The sequence below is a fragment of the Camelus bactrianus genome, chromosome 6, assembly GCF_048773025.1.
Source record: "Camelus bactrianus isolate YW-2024 breed Bactrian camel chromosome 6, ASM4877302v1, whole genome shotgun sequence".
NCBI lineage: Eukaryota > Metazoa > Chordata > Mammalia > Artiodactyla > Camelidae > Camelus > Camelus bactrianus.
In genome coordinates, this window is record NC_133544.1 from 101,394,787 (window position 1) to 101,415,892 (window position 21,106).

At 42.4% G+C, this 21,106-nt stretch overlaps 1 protein-coding gene across 42 annotated transcripts in view; it reads left to right on the top strand.

The window, feature by feature from the left end:
* Window positions 1–21,106, top strand: part of LOC141578009 (uncharacterized) — a 196,197-nt gene that overhangs the window by 118,446 nt on the left and 56,645 nt on the right. The window contains exon 7 of one of the 42 annotated variants that reach the window (XM_074366526.1): window positions 15,423–15,510. The exons of the other annotated variants lie outside the window; for them this stretch is intronic. The gene's annotated coding sequence lies outside the window, so the exon portion shown is untranslated. The remainder of the gene's footprint in view (window positions 1–15,422; window positions 15,511–21,106) is intronic. 42 annotated transcript variants of the gene reach the window in all.

The window sequence follows — 21,106 nt, forward strand, 5'->3', positions numbered from 1 at the left end:
AGATCAGATGAAGGTCATTGGCTGCACAGAGCGCTGTGTCTGTGAGAACTGGAGACCTCTGCCATGGGAAATGCTTGGTGCCAGGAACAATGCAGGGGAGCTGGGGAGCCTGTGTGTTAAGGATTTTCCAGCCCTGGGAGTGGGAAGATGAGATTCTGCATTCAGATCTGAGTTTGAATTCATCCTCTCTTGTTTACTGGTCCTCTGACTTTTGTCAAGTTATCTACCCTCTTTGAACTCCTGTTTCCTTGTCTCTCAAAACAGGAGAATTACAACCTGCTGCTAGCATTTGTTCAGGGTAAATTATCTGTGACTACAAGATGTCACGTATAGTCACAAGCTCAGTGAGAAATAGGCTGTCGCTTCTTCTGCAACTCAGTGCTCGACAAGACATCGGGAGAAAGACAGTTCCTAATTTGTATGTTATGCCAGTAGGAACAAAATTAATGTTTTGCCTTTCCCTAGCAGTATACTTACTCCTTTGCTTCATTACCTCTCCTCCTTTCCTTTCCCTTCCTCCACCAAAAGATCCTGAGACTCTCTCAGAACACTAGATTCAAATTACTTTAAAAGTTGGCTCATTCCCTAGAAATGACAGTGACATAAAACAATCTGTTCACATCCCAGACTTGACTGTATTTGATTTACACACACACACACACATCTGGCTACCTCTCATTTCCTGAGGGAGAAGGACCACTTTTTCTGAGTTTTCATTCACTGAGCGTGAGAGCAAAGTCTCTTAAGCAGACTTTCTCCTGGCTTCATGCATTGTTTTTTTTATTGGATTTCTCTGTGGCCATAGAATTATTCTCCTACTAGAAGAGAGGAAGTGGAGACATAGAGATTCTGCTTAGATATTGGTGTCATCATATTTGAGTTGGAAAGGACTTAAGACAGCATAGAGTCGTAAATTTTTATGGGTGAGAATCCATGATGGTGTAACTTGGACAAGAACCTTGGTTTCCTGACATTGTGTCCACATGGATGAAGAGGCAAATGGGTGTGGGATGGCAGGTATCCTTCTTGCTTGAGTTCCAGGGTCTTGCTAGTTTTCATTGCTCAGCTGCCTTTAGTTTATGTCCATGTGGCCTCTCATGGGAATGTCACTCTATCCTGATAGATTGAGTTTCTTATCAGCAAAAAGCTCTGGACCCACTCACATTGCCCAGAGTTTTTCTGCTGACCTGCTGACACTTTATGTAAATGAGACCTAAGAAAACTGCTGGATATAAAACCCTTATTTTTATCATTTGCCCTCGAATTCCATAGGAAATGGGTGCTGTCTCAGGCTGTCTAAGGCTTGATCTGAACAAAGATAGGGTGATAGTTTGTGCTGCTGGACCATCACAAGTGGAATGGGATTTCCACCTTAGTTTTTATAATCAGGCAGACGAGTTGAAATCTTGCCTTTACCATTTAATAGCTTCGTGACGTTGAGGAAGAAAGTTTACTTTTTTGTGTCCAATTTTCTTTATCTGTAAATAAGTTCAGTGTTTATTTTAGGGTTTTTGTTTTAGAATTGAATGAGCTAATTGCCTCACTTATACCTAAAATACTGATTGCGTGGTTCTATGCTGGTGCCTTGGTAGTTGATTACTAAGGGAGTTGGCAATGAGAATGGGGGTGGGGGACCCCTGGATCATAGAGCTTATATTCCAGGATATGCTTGTAAATGACTGGATTGCAGTGGGTTTTTAGTAAATGTCTATTCTTTTCCTAATCCCCATTGATTGTATATATATATTTATACTAATATGTGAACTTTTTTTGTTGCAATTTAAATCTCTTTGTAGTATTTAAAATATGTAGCTATAACAAAAATACGTGAAATAAAATGATTTGATTTTTATTTTCCTTTCAATAATGAAAACAAAAGAAAATAGAAAAGAAAAAGTTTTGTAGGACTAGAAATAATTTTATTTCCATGGAATCAAGCCTTTATATTAAGTTTTTTGGTTTTGTTGTTAAATGGCATGTAAAATTAATAGGTTGTGACTTCAGTGTTGATAGCTAGGTGAGTTTCTTGTTATTGTTGTCTTTGATGAATTATTTTCACTAGATCATAAATGATGTGCATGCTACATATTGGAAATGAGGAAGAAGTGGAGACATACTAACTCCAATGTATTTTGTTACCGAGTCCAAACACATTCTACTTGCTGCATGACAGGCCAATAAACTGGGAGATGAGGTGTTGGGGCAAGGAATAGTGACTTTATCTGAAAAGCTGGCAGACGCAGAAGATGTCAGACTGATTTCCTGGAGAACCCTCTTCCCCAAGTCAGAATTCATGCTCCTTTTATACTGCAAAGGGGAGGGGTGTGGTTGGTTGTTGCAAACTTCTTGCTGTACGAATTGTTTGTCCTTGGTGTCCTTTGTCCTTGCAGCTGTCCATGTGGGTGAAATCATGGTGCCCCTTTAAAACCTTCAACAAAAATAAGGTTATTCTTTATTTTGCAACTTGAAACTCTCTACATAAGTGCAGAAGAGCTAACATCCTTAAAGATCAGAGCCCAGAGAATAGGCTCTCCTGTATATTTCAGGCTAAAGTCAACTTTCTTTCACAAAAGGTGTAGAGCTAACTAGTCTGAGCCTAGAAAACAGGGCAAAGGATTAAAGCCAAAGGAACAGATCCAACACGGAGTCAGATTTCTTCTTTCCTATTACAATTTCTTTTTCCATCTCATAAATAATTTTAGTAAGAAACATAAGCAATTTTGTATTTTTGCTTCTTAATAACTGATAAGTGGGCTGACTACATTTTTGTGAGCAGGGATGCTGTGCGGGCCTTGGGGTCTCAGCAAACTCTTGTTGAGGGTGGTTGACCCCGCAACATGTCTAATGCCCCCAGGAGTGTTGGTGAGGGTCCCCCCAGCCTGGGGCTCTATTCAGGAAACAGCGTATGGGCATTGCCCTCTGGAGACCTCTTTTTCGGCTGCAGGAAATTTTTTCAGATACTGTGATTGAAAAATCACTCCAGCTGGGGATAATTTGGGAAAAAAGGAAGAGGAAAATTGTTTGGAGTAGAGTAGAAGAGAAATGCAGAAGATCAGGGAGGCTGGGGGCTTGGCATCTGGGCCTAGGGAGAGAGGGGAGCAGAGGTGTGGAGGGGCCCGGCTCCAGAAACAGCTCCTGCACCTGTCCCCGCACCCAAGCCACACAGCTTTTAATTGGCCTGGGCCACTCTCCTGGCTGGATGTCACCCTGGGCAGAACCTTGAGAACTGAAGTTGACAGGTAGGCAGCACTCCCCTAGGGGGTCACTGAGGACTTTGTTCAAGTCCACAGTGCCTTTTCTGGTCATGTGTCTTCACTTGCCCTTTATCTCAGGATCTGAGGAGCAGGAGCAAGGAACTCAGGGAGAGACATCTGACTGTGTTAAGAGAGGACAGACAGAGTGATACGGGAAGCGAGGACAATCGCAGCAAAGTAAAATGACTTCACAACTATTGCATCAGACCTGCAGGTGTGAGAGAGCCTGAGCCTGTCTCAGAGTGCAGGGGACAAGCAGAAAGGAATGGTAAAATTTCCACTGACAATTGAAATTTTGCCAAATAGCCTGCTACTTTTGGTTGTATCACTTGAATGAATGCAGGTGTGTTTCTGTGGGCATTTATAGGTTCACTCAACCCCACCAGCCCATCTTGCCCACATCAGGGGTGGGTTTTCTCAAGCACAGTGCCCTTCCTGCTTTGGGGGGCCACGCTGCGTGTCCTCGCCTGGGGCCGGGCTGCTGCAGGGCGCTGAGTGCCCGAGGCGCGCCCTGCGAAACACGACAGGAACACCTCTGCTCTTGACTGAGGGCCTCCTTTTCCCCCTGCAGTGTTAGAATGCCGGTGACTCAGTTAGAAGCGTGCATCCAAGCGGTTCTTCCTTGTCATCACCATCTGGAAGTGGAACCTGAATCTTCTGAATTTCTCCAGAATGTGGTTGACAATCACCTTCGACAAGTGGTTGTGTGTCCTCTTACAAGTGGAGGTTTTACTGCCGTTTTCCTGGAACTTACTCACCACTAGTCCATCTGATTTTTCTGTGCTAGGATTCAGTATGGCCTGCTAAAAATTCTGCAGTCAGATCTTGAAACCCTGATGAAGAGGATTATTTTATTTTTTATATGATAGTCTTTTACTTTCAAAATTCAGAATTTTCTGTTCTTTCACTTTTTAGGGTGGATTTGGAGAAACAACTTTGCTCTTACTGTCCTTGCGACCTGTTGCTTTATGCCTCTAACCCGTCTTCTGTCACTTTTTAGGCGGTTCTATTCGTGACCCTGTCCAGGTTGTTCATATTATAAAACATAAAGTCTGTGAAAGTACAGTTCCTTTTTTTCTGAAAGCATTCCACAGATACCACTGAAATCTGGGTGTGGTTTTAAGAAGACAGAAGTATTAGAACATGTACTTGCAGGTTGCTAGTGCAAAATCCCCAAATCAAAAGTCTAGTTAAATATCTAACATCTTTCTAATCTACCTTGGATTTGTATGGATAAGTGAAGCAGTTTGCTAAGAACTCAAGACCAGGGTTAGAATACAGGCTTGTGTAGCTCAGCAGGTCCTCCAGAGGTGATGCTCTGCCAGAGGGTGGGGCTGAGGGGAGAGGCCGGGTCCTCCCCTCCCTGAGCTGATAGTTTCATGGCAAAGACCTTCACCAGGTGAAGAACTTGGAGTTTCTTCTAAGAACAGTGGGTTTGAAAAGAGTCTTAAAAGCATGGGAGTGACAGAATCCCATTTGTGTCAAGTAGGGAAAAGTGGCTGGGGGGCCACTGGGAGACTCATGATTCCATGTGGGAAGTATTTGTGGGTTCCACCTGAGAATTGGGACGGTCAGTGGGAAAAAGCGAACAGATTGAATTCATGTTAGATGGTAAAATGAAAGGATGAATGATGTCTGTGTGGGTAGGATGGAGTAAGGCCAGGGTTTTTGGGTGGATTAGTATGGTAAATGATGGTCCTGCTGTGCTCTGAGGAGGGGAAGCTGCAGAGGGAGTTCTGTGGGAAAACTGATGAGTTCAGCTGTGGGTAAAATGAAAGGCTGTTAGATGTGTGGTCTGGGAGTTCAGGTGAGAGCCAGTAGTGGGTAGGGGGCAGGGGAGAGAGACCTTCAAATCATTTTACCTTGTGAATATACAAAAATGTGTGAGTAATACACTTATGCCTCTATATTCTGGATTTAAAACCCATTAACATTTTGCTATATTGACTGCAGAGGTTCTTAATTCTTTTAATACAAATAAAATAAATAGAAGCAAAATAGTGGAGTTAATGAAAATCTTAGAGTTGACGTGTGTCCTTGTATGTATTTTGATACCTCATCTGTTTATAACCATAATCTATTAAAAGTTAAGTAGTTTAGCATAAGAGTTAAACAGAGGGACGTGACACTGTTGGGGGTTGAAGCTGATCTTCTCGGGCAAATTATGTCGCCTCTCTGTGCCTTAGATCCATCTTCTGTGACTTCCCCCGGGCCCCTCATCACAGCTGATTTCCTAGATTAGAAGTTGGGAGGGAGGCTGCTGTAGGGAGAGAGAAGTGGCAACTGCCACGGACCCTGACGAGAGAGACAAAAACAGATTAAAGCCGATAAACTGAGTACAAACAAATACCCTCCAAAGAGAAAGAATCCCAAAGTCTTTTGAGCCACTTAGCGTAAGGGAAACAAAACCACGTGGACCCAAACTTCTTGAGTATGTGAGTATTGTGGGTGGAAATGTGTCATCAGAATAGATTTGAGAAAAGGCGATTTGGTTTCCCTTGATGTTTCCGGTAAGGATGGACAGCAGAAGGGAAACCCCCCCGCTTCTAAAGTGAAAGCTGCTATTTTGTGTGAAACTGACCAAAGGTTGGAAAGCAGTCATCATCATTGCTGGCAAGTGAACAGCCTTCTGGATTGGGTGGGGCACCTACTGTGACTTCCTGGTGACCTGCTGGGTAGGGGCTGGGAGATGGGCAGTAGTTCTGCCTGGTGACCCGGGCATAAACCTGGGCTCTGAAGCTGCTGGTCTGACTAGCAGAACTGGGCACAAGCATTCTTAATGGGGCAGCTCGGGATGTGGCCTGGGACACCTGCCATGCTGAGGGCGAGAGGAAGGCTCCCTTGAGGGGGTGTCCTGCAGAGAGTGGAAAAATCCACCTGCAGGGACGGAAGAGCCTCTGAGCAGGGTGCCGGATACACAGGCATGACTGGCCTGAGCACGGAGGGTTCGGTGAGCAGGAAGTCATACAGTGGCCGGAGCAGCCTTTTTCCTGAGAAACTGGAGGGAAAAGATGTTGAAAAGGCAGCCTGCGGACAGACCCTGTGGTGGGTTATCAGTGACCGGAAAGGACTGGTCAGGCAGGCACGAGAGAACCCTGTGAGCATCCCAGATGGGGCGTCACGCTGAAGGGAGGAGCAGAGTTATACACTTTGCCAATTATTAGCTGTGTGACTTTGAGCAAGATCACCCCACCTCTCTATATATATCTTCATCTGTAAAGTGACAGAGTGACAAGCTCGTGTCATCAGAAGGCTTAGTTTAGCTCTGATCCTCTGTGTCCAGTACTGTCAGTGCTGCCCTGCAAGTTTCTGCAGCGGCTGCTCTTACCCTGAGATGGGAGGGCGTAGAGGGACATTGTAGCACACGAAGGCAGGAGGGGGGTGCTTTAAAAACAGACATGTAGCCGCCTGCAGCTGCAGACATGCAGGCAGTTTGATTGATGGTTCTGGAGAGGACTTTGGAGGCCTTAGCATCGTCTTAAGACTTGCTTTCCCTTGGGGACCCGGATTGCCTTTGCAGATTAATGTTGAAGATTTGAGCTTCTGGAAAAGCTGCTTTCAGAGATGGGTATATATGTAACATATCGTCTAAAATAAAATGCTTTTATTTAATGTGTGGGACTTTGCAGCTGTTGGGAACAGCTCTTTTGGCCTGGTCAAGGAGGACACTAAGGGTCAGCAGAGCATGCGGGAGGGCAAGAAGCTCGCAGTGCTGCTGCGGGGTGTTCTCCCCAGTAGGGCGCTCTGCTGAGTTGACTCTTCTCTGAGTTTGGTTGCCAGATGAGCAGACAGCAAATTATTGAGTTCTGGTGGGTTTGTATAATGACAGGAAGAAAGAGGGACCCGTAGTTTTCTGGACTAGGACAAGCATTTTGTTCTTAATCCAGTGTGTTTCATTGCGGATTTGATGAGTTGTGTCTGTTCTGGATCTGATTTGGGCTAATCTGTATATTTGGAAAGGAACCGATATGGAATTATTGCAGACACCTTGTTCTTTAATGAGTCCTGTGCAAACATAAACACGGATGAAGCATACGTTTGAATTTAGTGGTGTAGGGAAGGGTTTCTGCACATTACAGGTGAAGGCAAGGCAGAATTCCTCTTCTTTGTGGGCAGGGAATTGGCTCCACCTGTTTTTTCTGTAACGGCTTCTGAGAGCAGTTTATGGTAATTAACCAGCATTGACAAATGGTGGCACACATTGCATTTAAGAGGTGGCAGGCTGCAAACTTTTGTATTGGACAGGTGGATTTCACAGAGAAGTGATGAGGTAGATGGGAGAGAGAAGGAGCACAGGCATGGGCACTCCAGCTTCAGGTTTAAATCGGCATTTCCACACCATAGGAATTTGGAATAGAATGTAACCTCACTTAGCCTGTTGGTGAATCAGTAAAATGGGCATGATAAAATTCACTTCTTCCTGGGTTTGTTGTAAGTTGTGTCGACTGAAATAAATGTTCAGCATAAAAGTTTAGAGTTAAGTTTTATTCAGTGAGAGGACTCCAGCGGGGATGACAGCCTCTCAGATTTCTCTGAGGGACTGTTCCAAAGACTTAGGGGAGGAGCTAAGATATATAGGAGATTTACAACAAAGACCAGGTAGTTGGAACAATAAAAGATTGCTTGTTATCTAAAGAAAACCAGATATCTCAAGTTAAAGAATTTAGTGCTTTTATATTTATGGGAGGAAGCTAACATTTGGGCTCACTGAATTCATTCATTTGACAAGCACCTAGCTATCTAGGGCCAGTATCCTGTCCTTTCTTATTCTGAGTCCCCTCAGAGGGCAGCATTGTGAGTGGCTGCAAAGGCTGGGCTGCAGGCCTGTCCTCGCTGGGGGGTGGCAGCAGCCGCTGTTGACTTGGTTTCAGCATTCTTTGTTTACTGACATGGTTGCAGTATTTTCATACACATTGTAGTATTTTCGTTCACGGACTGATTAAGGATAACCTGCAACCTTGGAAAGCAACCAAGATGGAATTACCTCAGTTACCTTCTAGTTTAATATGCCGTGTGCAAACATAAACACGGATGAAGCATATAAAAAAGATTTGGTGGTGTAGGGAAGGTGTTCTGCACACTACAGGAGAAGGCAAGACAGAACTCCTCTTCTTTGTGGGCAGGGATGTGGGTCTACCTGTCTTTTCTGTAGCGGTTTCGGAGAGCAGTTTATGGTAATTAACCAACATTGACAAACAGTGGCACACATTGCATTTAAGAGCTGGCCTGTGCAAACTTGTGTTTTGGACAGGTGGCTTTCATAGGCAAGTGGTCAGGTGGATTGGAGAGAGACGTAGCCTAGGCCTGGGCTCAGATTCAGGCTTAAATAGCCATTTCCTCACCAAAGGGCCTTGGACTAGAGTGTAACTTCCCTTAACCTGTTGGTGAATCTGTGAAATGGGCATGATAATATTCATTTCTTCCTGAGTTTGTTGCAAGTTGTAAACAATATTATAACACACATGAAGCACTTAACAAACTGGCACTTAGCAGTGTTCACTGCGTCCGTCCGCCCCACTTAGCGTGTGTCAGAGCCGTAAAGGCAGCATGTGTCTGTTGAGGACGCACTGGTGGCCCCTTGAATATGTTGTGAATTTGGTGATTTCCTTTAATCCTTGTAACTGTATGTGCCATGGGCAGTTATTTTCTTGGACAGATGAGGAATCACAGGGTAAATAAGACTGTGTAATTTGCCCAAACTCAGACCATAATTTTGGGTGCAGGGTCCTCGGTTCAGCATGGGCCCCTGGGCCTTCTGGCCTCTCCGTTCATCAGGTGTGGGCTCGCCTGTCTCCCAGCCCAGAATATCCAGCAGGCAGCAAGACATACCTGGACCTGTGCTTTTTGAGCAAAACCCAGGAGGGGAGGCAGGTACTAAAGGGATAAACATAAAAACAGACGACAGCAAACTGTGATCAGCTTTGAGAAGGAAAGGAACACACCTCGCTGTGCAGAGATGGGAGCTTTCCCGTCGGGGCTGCTCTGGGGGCGTTCATCTCAGCTAAACAAGCTCTGCTGCTGCACCAAGGCAGGAAGGCAGGGCGCGTGTGGCCAGGTAGACTGAGACTCGCTGATCGTACTCATTCACCATTAAGCGACAGCTGTCACGGGCACATAACCTTGTAGACAGATGTTGGCCATAATCATCACGTGCATTGCTTGGTAGTTGTATTGGCCCCACCTTTGAGATGAGGTCATTGAAGCTGGGGAGTTTGCTGCATGCCCTTCTATACTTCGGAAATTACCCCCACTGGTCTTTTAACCTAGACTGGTGTGGCTGTCATGTCCCAGCCCTGTGAATGGCATCACGTAGCTTCTCCCAAGTGACCCAAATGACTGACATTAATTTTCTTAATTCGTAGGAAATGGTATGTGACAATAAGAGAAAATGGTAGTAAGAAATTGGAAAACTAGAACAAAAACCAATTCTTCCCCAGCTGGGGAAGGGTACCCAGTGTCACTCACTCCACTCACTGCCTGGCATCTCCTCCCTGCCGACTCCGTGTTCAGAAGCCAATCTGAGCCTTTGAAGAACATTTTGCCTCGTGACACTGTTGACTAGGACCTGCGACAACTCTGTCCCTGGTTAACTCTCCCTTCAAAGCCATTTAAATTTTATGCAGGCTCCTCAGTTCAAATGTAAGAATAGCCTCTTTAAACTTCTTGATGCAGCTCCTTAGTGAAGATACTGCGAAGGAAAACTAGCTAAAACCTGGGAGGTATGAACATAGTGACTGTAACCTCAGCACTTTGTGAAGTTCAGAATCAGAGGTGTGGGAGACTCAGGAAAGGCTTAAGGTAGCAAGGGTAAAGTGAAAGGACGCAGGCTGTGAGACTGAAACATCTCGGTCCCAGCCAGCAAGGCACCTGCGTTCAGGATTGTCTGTGTGAAGAGCAGGTTTCTCACAAAGAAAGAAGAGGTGGGATGGGAGGAAGAACAGTTAGGTTTTTACTGGGGAAGGAAAAAGTGGGCTGAACATTTCCTGGTTGAACAAGATGACTGTGACATGATGTTCTTGTATTTTGGAGGGAAGGGTTTTGTGAGGACAGGCCTAGGGAGAACGCTCTGTGGCTGGGGAGTCAGCAAAACAGAGAACCACAGAGAACCTGGGCGACGCCAGGGCTGCTTCTGTCCCTTAGCTGGGGCCTAAGAACTCCCTTCACAACCCAGTCCTGTTGATACAAGAAAACAGATGTGGGGCATGAGAAGGGCTGTGTCCCACGCATTAGATGAGCCCCTGGGATTTGTCCCTCCAGATGTTGGTCTTTGGCTTCGTGTAGGAAATTATTCAAGAGCAAACAACTGTTGAGTAAACGTAGATTTACTCAGAGAGATACATTGAAAGTCAAGAGAATCGCCACGAGGTGTGGGGGTTGGGTGCTCAGATTAAAAGTAGGTACACACTCCACAGAGTGTGGGCTTTCTCCGAAGAGGGAGAGAGAGGGGTGACCGCGAGGTGGCGCTGTGTTGCTTGTTTTCTTGGGCTTGGTGGTTTCATATGCTAATAAGTAGAAGGACCAGCCTAAGGGCAAGGGGCTGGGATTCCCGGGGAGTTGGCCATTTCCCAACCTGTGACCTTTCGTGGCTAGCCTTGGGACTGCCATTGTGCCTGGAGGCGTGTTATTCACCATGTTACTATTACAATGGGTGTATAATGAAGCTCAAGCTCTGCTAGTAGTTAAATCTCTTCATCCTGAGCCTCAAGTCATATTGGAGGTTGAATCCTTCACCATTTTGATGTTAATTGCTGTGGCCTTCCTTGAATGGCTGTGCTCTGTCCCCTTCCATCCTGTCTCACTATGATGACACAGAGAGAGCAAAGGCCAGGCCCTGCCTGTGCTCCTGCATTTAACAGGGGGAGGGGTGGGGTGGGCTGAGGATGACTCGGAGTGGTGAGAAGGTTGTTTCAGATTTTTGCACGTGGGATATGGGGACCTTCCAGCAGTCACCGCGGATTTATCTCTCGGGCATTATCGCTTGTGTCACTCATCTTTTTCTATTTTTCTTAAAATATTTAATCTAAATTTAATATCAGGTTTTTTTATGAAAGAAATTTCTCGTTTTCTTTTCTTTGGGTCTCTTTTGGAGGGGGGTAGGTAATTAGGTATATTTATCTGTTAGTCGATGCCCTGGGGCTTTAACCCGGGACCCCGTGCACGCTAAGAACACGCTCTACAACTGAGCTCTCCCGCCCGCCCCATCATCTTTTTCTTTTTGCTTTAATGTTACAGAAACCACAGGCCAGCGAAGAAACAAGCACCACTCGGAGGGTTGGAGTACTCAGATTTATTTTGCCAGCGGGCTCAGAGGGGCTTCTGCTAGGAAGCTCTGGGCACCTCCAAGATATGCACATGAGGTTTTATAGGTTTAATTACAAGTATGGGGCTATTAGCTAATAAGGCTCAAACAACAAAAAGCAAGTAATCAGTACACTGGAGCTTATCAATTTGGAACAGATCACGTTACTGACACTTGTTGAGATTGGATTTACGAGTTAGCTTGTTAGCCCAGTAAACTAACACTAAACTTCATATTTACGAGTTAGCCCGGCAGAACTTAGATCACTAAAGCGACACTTATCACACTTAGATTTATGACTTAGCTCGTTAGTCCAGCTGAGCTTTTCCTTCACATCAGCTGCCAAGAATCTTACAGCTGAATTTCTAGTAGGCCTTTAACACTTACCCTGGCTTATTGGCATCCATTTTTATGACTTTACCTCCCCCTGGTTTCATTTAATTATTGAATCTCCATTTTCTCTTCACTCTCACTTTGTCTATTTGTTGTTATGGTTTTTAAGCTGTGTTTAAAAAAATTGTTTAATTTCTCTTTTAGCAGGAGGCTGAAAGTAAATAAATATGTAAACAAACATCACACTTTAATGCTTTTATACATTCTAAGCTGTTTAGTATTTACTTAAAAACCAAATTGCCTACTAAAGAGATAACATTTTTAAATTATTTTTTAATTTTTTATAAAAGTATAGCTGATTTACAGTATGATATAAGTTTCTGGTGTACAATAGATGCACAATTTTTAATGTTATGCTCCATTTATAGTTATTGTAAAACATTGGCTATATTCCCTGTGTTGTAAGTTACATCCCTGTAGCGTGTTTATGTTACATGGAGCAGTTTGTATAAGAAAGTTGGTTATCGCAGAGTCTGGGGCATGGCTGTGTCTGAGCCAGGGTCACCGTCACCCTGCCTGTCAGAGCCCAGGCTCTCACACCTCTCTGCAGGGGAGCGAGTGGAGGCAGCCTTCATCAGCGCTGGCACCACCCTCTGAGTGGCAGTGAAAGCAGTGACTGTCTGTGGACGTGCAAAGTGTTGTTCCAGGAGCTTTAATTGCACTTCTGCATTTAATAATTAAAGCCCTCCTTTAAAGAATCCTTTTATATTTTTAATGAATAATACATTTTATTTTGATATTGATAGATTTCAAACCTCCGGAAAATTTACAGGAGTAGTACAGTAAACGCTTAGATACAGTTCATCTAAAAGGGCACTATTTGTCCTTTTGTGTCTGGCTTATTTTAGCATAAAGTTTCAAGGTTCATCCATATTGTAGCCTGAATCAGTACTTTATTCTTTTGGTTTGATAATATCCTTTTTCTTTTTTTTCCTTATTGGTCTATTTAAAAATATTTTCATTGAAGTCTAGTCAGTTTATAATGTTGTGTCAGTTTCTTGGGTACAGCACAACAATTCAGTTATATAGGAACATACCTGTATTCATTTTCATATTCTTTTTAAACATAAGTTACTATAAGATATTAAATATATTCTCCTGTGCTATACAGTATAAACTTGCTGTTTATTCTATACATAGTCAGTATCTGCAAATCTTGAAATCCCAAATTATTCCTTCCCACACCCTCTCCCCTCTGGTAACCATAGTTTGGTTTCTATGTCTCTGTGTCTGTTTCTGTTCTGTATATAACTTTATCTTTTTGTTTCTTTCTTTTTTGTTTTTTGGTTTTTGGTTTTTTTTGATTCCACATGTGAGCGATCTCATATGATATTTTTCTTTCTCTTTCTGGCTTACTTTTCTTTGAATGAAATTCTCCAGGTCCATTCATGTTGCTGCAAATGGCATTATTTTATTATATTTTTATGGCTGAATAGTAGTCTATTTTACAATTATACTAAAACCTCTTTATCCATTCATCTGTCAGTGGATATTTAGATGTTTCCATGTCTTGCGATTGTAAATAGTGCTGCTGTGAACATTGGGGTGTAGGTGTCTTTTTGAATTAGGGTTCCTTCTGGATATGTGCCTAGGAGTGGGATTGCTGGGTCATATGGGAGGTCAATTTTTTGTCTTTTGAAGAACCTCTATACTGTTTTCTACAATGGCTCCACCAAACTGCATTCCCACCACAGTGTAGGAGGGTTCCCTATTCTCCACAGCCTCTCCAGCATTTATTGTTTGTGAACTTCTGAATGGTGGCTATTCTGACTGGTGAGAGGTGAGACTTGATTGCAGTTTTGATTTGCATTTCTCTGATAATGATATTGAGCACTTTTTCATGTGCCTATTGGCCAATTGTATGTCTTCATTGGAGAAATGTTTCTTTAGGTCTTCTGCCCATTTTTGGATTGAATTGTTTGTTTTTCTTTCTTATTACGTGTAAATCTGTTTACATATTCTGCGAATTAAGCCCTTGTCCGTCTCATTTATTGCAAATATATTCTCCCATTCCATAGGTTTTCTTTTTGTTTTGCTTACTCTTTCCTTTGCTGTGAAAAAGCTTGTAAGATTAATTATTTCCCACTTGTATATTTTTGCTTCTATTTCTATTGCTTGAGTAGACTGCTCTAGGAGAACATTGCTGAGATGTATGTCAGATGTTTTGCCTATGTTTTCTTCTAGGGGTTTTATACTATCTTGTCGACATGTTTAAGTCTTTAAGCCATTTTGAATTTATTTTTGTGTATGCAGTGAGGGAGTAGTCTAACTTCATTGATTTACATGCAGCTGTCCAGTTTTCCCTACACCATTTGCTGAAGAGGCTGTCTTTACTCCATTGTATGTTCTAACATCCTTTGTCAAAGATTCAATGACCAAAAGTTTGTGGGAATATTCTTGGTAATTTTGTTTATCCGTTCATTGATGGATGGATATTGTTTGTAACTTTGGCTACTCTGAATGATACTGCCATGAATATTGATGTGCAAGATTTTATGAGAATATGTTTTCATTCTGTTGGCTGTACAGTTGGTCCGCCATATCTGTAGTTTCCACTTCATGGATCCAGATGGCTGTAAAGGGACTCGAACTTCCTTGGAGTATGTTATCCAGGGTGGGGGGTTCCTGATCCAACCCCCCGAGGATACTGAGGGATAAATCTATATGTAGGAGTGGAATTGCTGAACCACATAACGCTAACCTTTTGAGGAAACACCATAATTCTCCAAAGAAGATACACCATTGTCCCTTTCCACTGGCTGCATATGAGGTTTCTCTGCCTCCTGAACGACACTTATTATTGTCCATGTTTTGATTATAACCATCCTAGTGGGTGTAAAAAGCGATCTCATTTTCATTTTGATTTGGCTAGTGATGATGAGCATCTTTTCATATGCTTATTGGCCATTTGTATATCTATTTAAATCCTTGGCAAATTTAAAAATTGAGTCTATTTTCTTTGTATTGTTCAGTTGTGAGCATTTGTTCTATATCCTGGATACAACTCTCTTATTAGATACATGCTTTGCAAATTTTTTCTCCTATTCTGCAGATTGTCCTTTCACTTTAGATTTTTAAACATTAAAAAAAATTTCTTTATAGGGGAGGTAATTTGATGTATTGATTTATTTTATTTTTTTGCTAAGCACGCACTCTATCACTTGAGATACCCCCTCCAATGTCATTTCACTTTCTTGATGATGTCCTTTGTAAGAAAATGTTTTAATTTAGATGAAGTCCAGTTTATCTGCTTTTTTCTTCTATCACTTGTGCTCTTGGTATTGTATCTAGGAAACCAAAGCCTATCCTAGGACCACAAAGTTTTATACTGTGTCTTCTTTTAAATAGTTTATACATTTAGTTTTTACGTTTCTTTCTGTGATCCATTTTGAATTAAATTTATTTGTTATATAAAATATGGGGGTCCAGATTCCAGATTCATTCTTTTCCCTGCAGATACCTTCTTTTCCCTGCAGATACCCAGGTGTCACTGCACCATTTGTTGAATAGACTCTACTTTCAATGAAGTGTTGTTGGCACCCTTGTGGAAAACTGAATGTAAATGTAAGTTTTTTCCCCCTGGGTTTTTATAGTGTCTCATAGATTTATTAATCCAAACTTATGACAATACCATACTGACTTTAGTACTATAGCTTTTTAGTACCCTTTAAAGTGAGTCCTCCATCTTTGCTCTACTTTTTCAAGATTGTTTTGTCTGTCCTGGGCCCCTTGCACTTCCATATGAATTTTGGGATCAGTTTTTTAATTTTTGCAAAGAAGTCAGCTGGAATTTTGATAGGGATTCCACAGAATTTGTAGATCACTTTGGGGAGTCTTAACATTTTTAACAAAATTGTCTACCATTCCATGAACATGAGATGACTTCCATATATGTAGATCTTGTAAATTTTATTTCGGTGATACTTGAAAATGTTCAATGTACAAATCTTGTAAATTTTTGTTAAATGTATCTCTCATTTAATTTTTAATGCTGTTGTAAATGGAAAGGCTGAGCTTCTTAAGGGTGGGACTATATATCAATTTGTTTATTTCTAGGATTCCCACACAGCAAATACTCTAGGTTTATATTTGCTACATAAATCTTTCCACAACTCTTCTGACCCCCATGTTATAAGAAACCAAGACTCACGTTAATCTACCTGAACACCTATCTGGAAGTGAGAAATGAGACCCTTGGTTGAGGCTTTGTGCAGTTGATACTGAGAGCTTATTCAGGATGGCTTCATCTTAATTTCTTTTAAACAAACCTTTTGGTGTATTTAGTCAGATACATTAAGAACATGGCCTTTTGATGTGCAGAGGAGCTAAGACTATAATTTTCAAATAATTTCGAGTGAGAGTGTTGTTCTTTAAACCTAATTTGCATCAATCTTTGAAGATTTATGTTTCAGGAGCTTTGACTAAAGAACACCTGTCTTTATTCAATAACGACAACTAAATGCTCAAGCAACATGTAAGAGTTTGAGCAAACTACCCCCTCCCCGTAGTGCTGGTTGGCTGCAGCTGTAACTGGAGTCAGCACTTACCTCTCCCAGTACACTTGTGCTGATCTGCTCAAAGGGGTTCGTCCAACAGTTTGTCAGTCTGTTGGAGAAAGCCATAAAACATTGATTTAAGGTTGCTGGAATGCAATATATTCTTATTAATATTAAGTAAGCACATATTGAGTGCTTACTGTATGTTGGGAATTGTCCCTCAGCCTCACATGAATATTATTTCTCTTAAAACCTCACATATTTCCTTGTTATTCACACTTTACAGATAAGGAGACTGAGAATTATGTCTTCTCTCTTTTGGGGGGAGCTCATTATCAATGACGGGAAGTTGTAAGGAAAAAGATATTGATTCATCCTGAGAAAATATTTTTCTGAGAGTCAGCAATGAAGAGGGTGACCACTGAAGAGGGTGATCATTGTTCGATTGAGATGAGCCCCGGGTTGTACGGAGTCAGCATCCCTGTCCTGGACACGGCATGTGTAAGGCTGTGTGGTGGATGAGGCGGCGAGGGCGCGCAGGGGACGCGGATGCCGGACAGTTGGGCTGTGCTCAGGCCTGTGGGGCTTTATCCTAAGGGCAGTGGACCATCATTGACAGATTTTTAGTAGGGGAGTGGGGTGCTCTCGTAGATCACTTTTGTCTTGTAGAATGCTTAGAAACATTTAGAAGTCTCGGCAGGAGGTGATGTGATGAGTCAAATTAGGGTGGCTGCGAGGTGTAGCAGTGTTCAGTTTTCAAGTGGTTTTCAGTCCTAGGTTTGTGGCTCAGTAGCCGTGGCACTTTGGATGACGCACTCAAGGAAGTGAAACAATTTATCTAATCAATTAAAGCAGTGATGTACCGACTTCCCAAGACTGCTGTGGAGATCCAGTGAGATTACATGTGTGCAGTGTGCAGCGTGGTCCCCAGCACAGAGTCAGTGCTGTGTGAGTGCCATTGAGTACCTGGTAGGACAGGTGTGGGTAGTGGGACTCCATGACTGAGGAAATCTGGGCCCTGAACGAGGGGTCCAGTCACATCTGTGAGTGATGGGCCTGAGCTGGGATAGGGAGGGAGACCTTGTCCCCGGACCAGGGGCCCTGGGCAGGACTGCTATTGGAGGAGAACCGTGAAGTCAGCTCTTTGCAGGTGGAGTTTGAGGTGCCCTTGAGACATCTAAGTGCAATGTCACGAGCTCAAAGAGGAGGTCTGGGCCCGGCCTTGCATTTTCCTATAATCTCAATCCCTGAGGATGCTGAGGTTTGATCACTGAACGTGAAGACATACTTTACAGGACAAGTGAATAGTAGTATCATCTCTGTCATCAAAGCTCACGTCTATTTATTCATCACTCACTTTGTTAATTGGGTACTTACAGAGCTCACTTTACCGCCCTCACTTGGGTTCAGGCTCCACAGTAAAGAGCTGGTGAGCCTCCCTCTTTTCCAGAAGAAGACACATTAAGCTGGTAGCATTCTGTACCTCGCCAGACTTAGAATTTTAGTTTGTTGTATTAATTCTATTTTCTGTTGGCCATCTCCTGACAGGAGAGACGTTTTACCTCATGATCATATTTCAATTAGCTGTTACTGAGAATTGATGATCTGATCCATAGTGTATGTATTATATTAACTTTGTACAGTATTTATCATTTTTCTGTCTTTGTCCTTTAATTTTGTATGCCCCTTCAATGTTCTATCCTATTTGGGGCGTTATTTTTTTTAATTAAAAAATGTCTGTTAGCAGTTAAGAAAACAAAAACAAAGAAAAATGCACATGATATCTAAATTTAGAAAATATCTAGTGTGTTTTCTGTCTCGGCAATGGAGTGTTCTAGAATCTCGTGAAAACCTTCATTACACAAGTTACTTGAAATTCTGATTAAGAAATAAAACCTTCCTTCCTCATCTTTCAAGCTGCACAGCTAATTGTCAAGAAAGTGAGGGGAAATCCTCAGAAGCCAAGACAAACCAGAAAGCAGGGATTCTGGGAGATAAGCGAGCCTTAGAAGCCCTGGGGTGCCTGTTGGCTCCTGAACTGAGTTTTAGTTGCCCTGACAGGAGGGCAGGAGGTGAGCCCGATTCCTCTCACACTGGGAGTTGGATGGCTGATCATATGTAAGAGCAAGCCCATCCCAAGAAGCCTGGTTTACTAAAGGTTGAACAAGGAAAAAAAATCCTCAAGGCAAGAAAGTAAGGAATGTCAATATTTTTGGAAGAGGGGAAAAATAACAAATCCATAGTAAGGATATAGTTTAAAGCTCTTCTGCCATGAGAGTGACCACAAACTCCTGGCAGAAAAGCACAGCTATTCCTGGAATGAGAAGTTGTGTTTTGAATGGATCAGTGAACAGCCATTCCGAAAAAGGCCTCCAGAGTATTGTGGATCAAGATACTGGACCGCAAACACCTCTCTTCCAAGGGTCATTTAAATAACCAGAAATGTTTTAAAGGAAAGAAGCCACAATCGTATTTCTATTTATTGACATTACTATATGCTAGGAATTCAGAGGTAACTATGTGAAGGTAACTTAGCATATAAGCTGTGGATGTGCCTGCACGCGGGACATTTCACAGAAGTGACCGGACTTATCTGCAAACATAAATTCCTGCCAAAGGACTCTGCCCATTCCCAGGGGAAACATTGCTTGCAGACAAGAATGTTTATTAGTTCCTCAAAAGGAACAGGCCTGGGAACAGGAGAGTCTCAGTGTAATTAAGATAAGGAAGCCTTAGATGTAGTGCACATGCGTCAACCTAAAAAATGTTTACTCTCTGTGCTTGGCAAGAGTTACTCCTTTGTGTAGATGGTATAAAAAATAAAGGAACCCGAATATCGGGAGACATTTTGCACCACAGCAGCTCTGTGATTCATTTCGTCGGCAACAACTATGGAGTTGTCTCCTATTTTATGGAACTTACTTTCTCTTTGGGGAGACAAACTGACATAGTTGGGGTAGAGGGAGGTGTTAGTCTGTTGCAATTAGCCAGGAGAGGAGATTAAGAAAGCAGTGAAGGGTGGGTAAACTTTAGCTGAGGACAGACAGCCTTGTTCAGTTGACTTTTAATTGCAGGCTCAATGATTAGTCACTGGAGGGAATAGATCTTACGGAGGATGGACTTAGCTCAGGCCTCTTTAGAATGGACAAGTGAACCTGGAGAAAGACAGTCAAATCTGTGCAGACATTGAAGTTCACTTGAACGTGCTGTATCCCTGAGCCAAAGATCGGACAACTAGAAAGCACTTCTTGAAGACAGAGGAGTGGTTTTTAAGGTTCTCCAAGAATGAATCCCAGGGAACCGGGATGGCCAGTTGTCAAACTGTGACTTTGCAATTTGGACGGTATATCCACCAAGGTTATTGGCATTTTATGGGTTTCCATTTCTCGTTAATACATGTCAGGTGATGAGGATGTGGACACACGTGTTTGACACCTTGTCGAGGTGACTTTGGGTTCCTGCCTAGAAGCGCGGTCCCAGCTGCGTCTGCGTCAAACATCTTGCAGCCCATCCCGCTCCTCGGCTCCGTGATCACTGCAGAGTCGTCCCTTGTTAACCTGTCCATCTCCTCTGTGACATCATAACCCATGAAAAGACCGGAGCGTATTAACTTGACTTTCTTAAAGTCAAAGGAACAGATCTACTATGGAGTCAGATTTGTTCTTTCCTAATTCAGTAGTGCCATGGAGAAGGAAGTTTGGGCAGCTTTTTGTAGGGTCCTGGAGGATTTCTCTCTCAGCGTCTGGGTGCCTCTATTGAAAACCCTTCATAGCTGTCTGGCGTGCTGTAAAACCACTCCGCCTGTTTTGCCCTGAAGATATGTTCAGTTTATAACTCATCTCTACTCCTTGGAAAACAATTCAATAAAATCTCAGTTGGTATTCCACCAGCCATGGCCAGGGGTGAGGGATAGAATGTTGCTAATTTATAAAATAATAATAATAATAATAATAATAATAATAAGAATAAGAGTAAGAATAAGAATAAATAAATAAAATCAATAATTATATTATAAATAATAATAAAATTAATAATAATAAAAGAAGTTTTAAAACAGCACTGGGCACATAGGAGAGAGTCAATAAATGCTTCCTGGCTGAAATCAAATTGATGGCTCAGTGATTCCATGGCTGCTGTATTTGCTGAGCTTGTTACTCCTTTGCTCCATTACACTTTTTTTACACTGAAAAAGAAATACATGCATATGGTTAAAAACAATTCAAACAGTACAAAAATACACAAGTGAAAGAAGTTTTCCCTCATCCTCTGTTCTTCAAGCCGTCCCTGGAGATGCCATTGTTTACTATCCTTTGGATGCTTTTCCAGATATGGTATGCACATTCCCAAATATGTATGTAAATTCCTTTAAAGTTTTAGTTATTTTTAACTTAAATGGATTTAAATCCTCAAGTGGCTTCTGCCTCGGTAATAGAAAAAAACAAACCTGACTCCATATTAGATCTGTTCCTTTGATTTTAACACTTTGCTCTGTCTCCTAGGCTTCATCTTGCTTGTAAAACAATGTTGCCTAGAGCCTGAAATATACAGAAGAGCCTATTCTGAAGGCTCTGACCTTTAAGGATATTTAACACTTTTTCATTCATAAAAAGATAACAAATTACAGAATAGAAAATAACGTTTGTTTGGTTCGAGGTTTACAGATA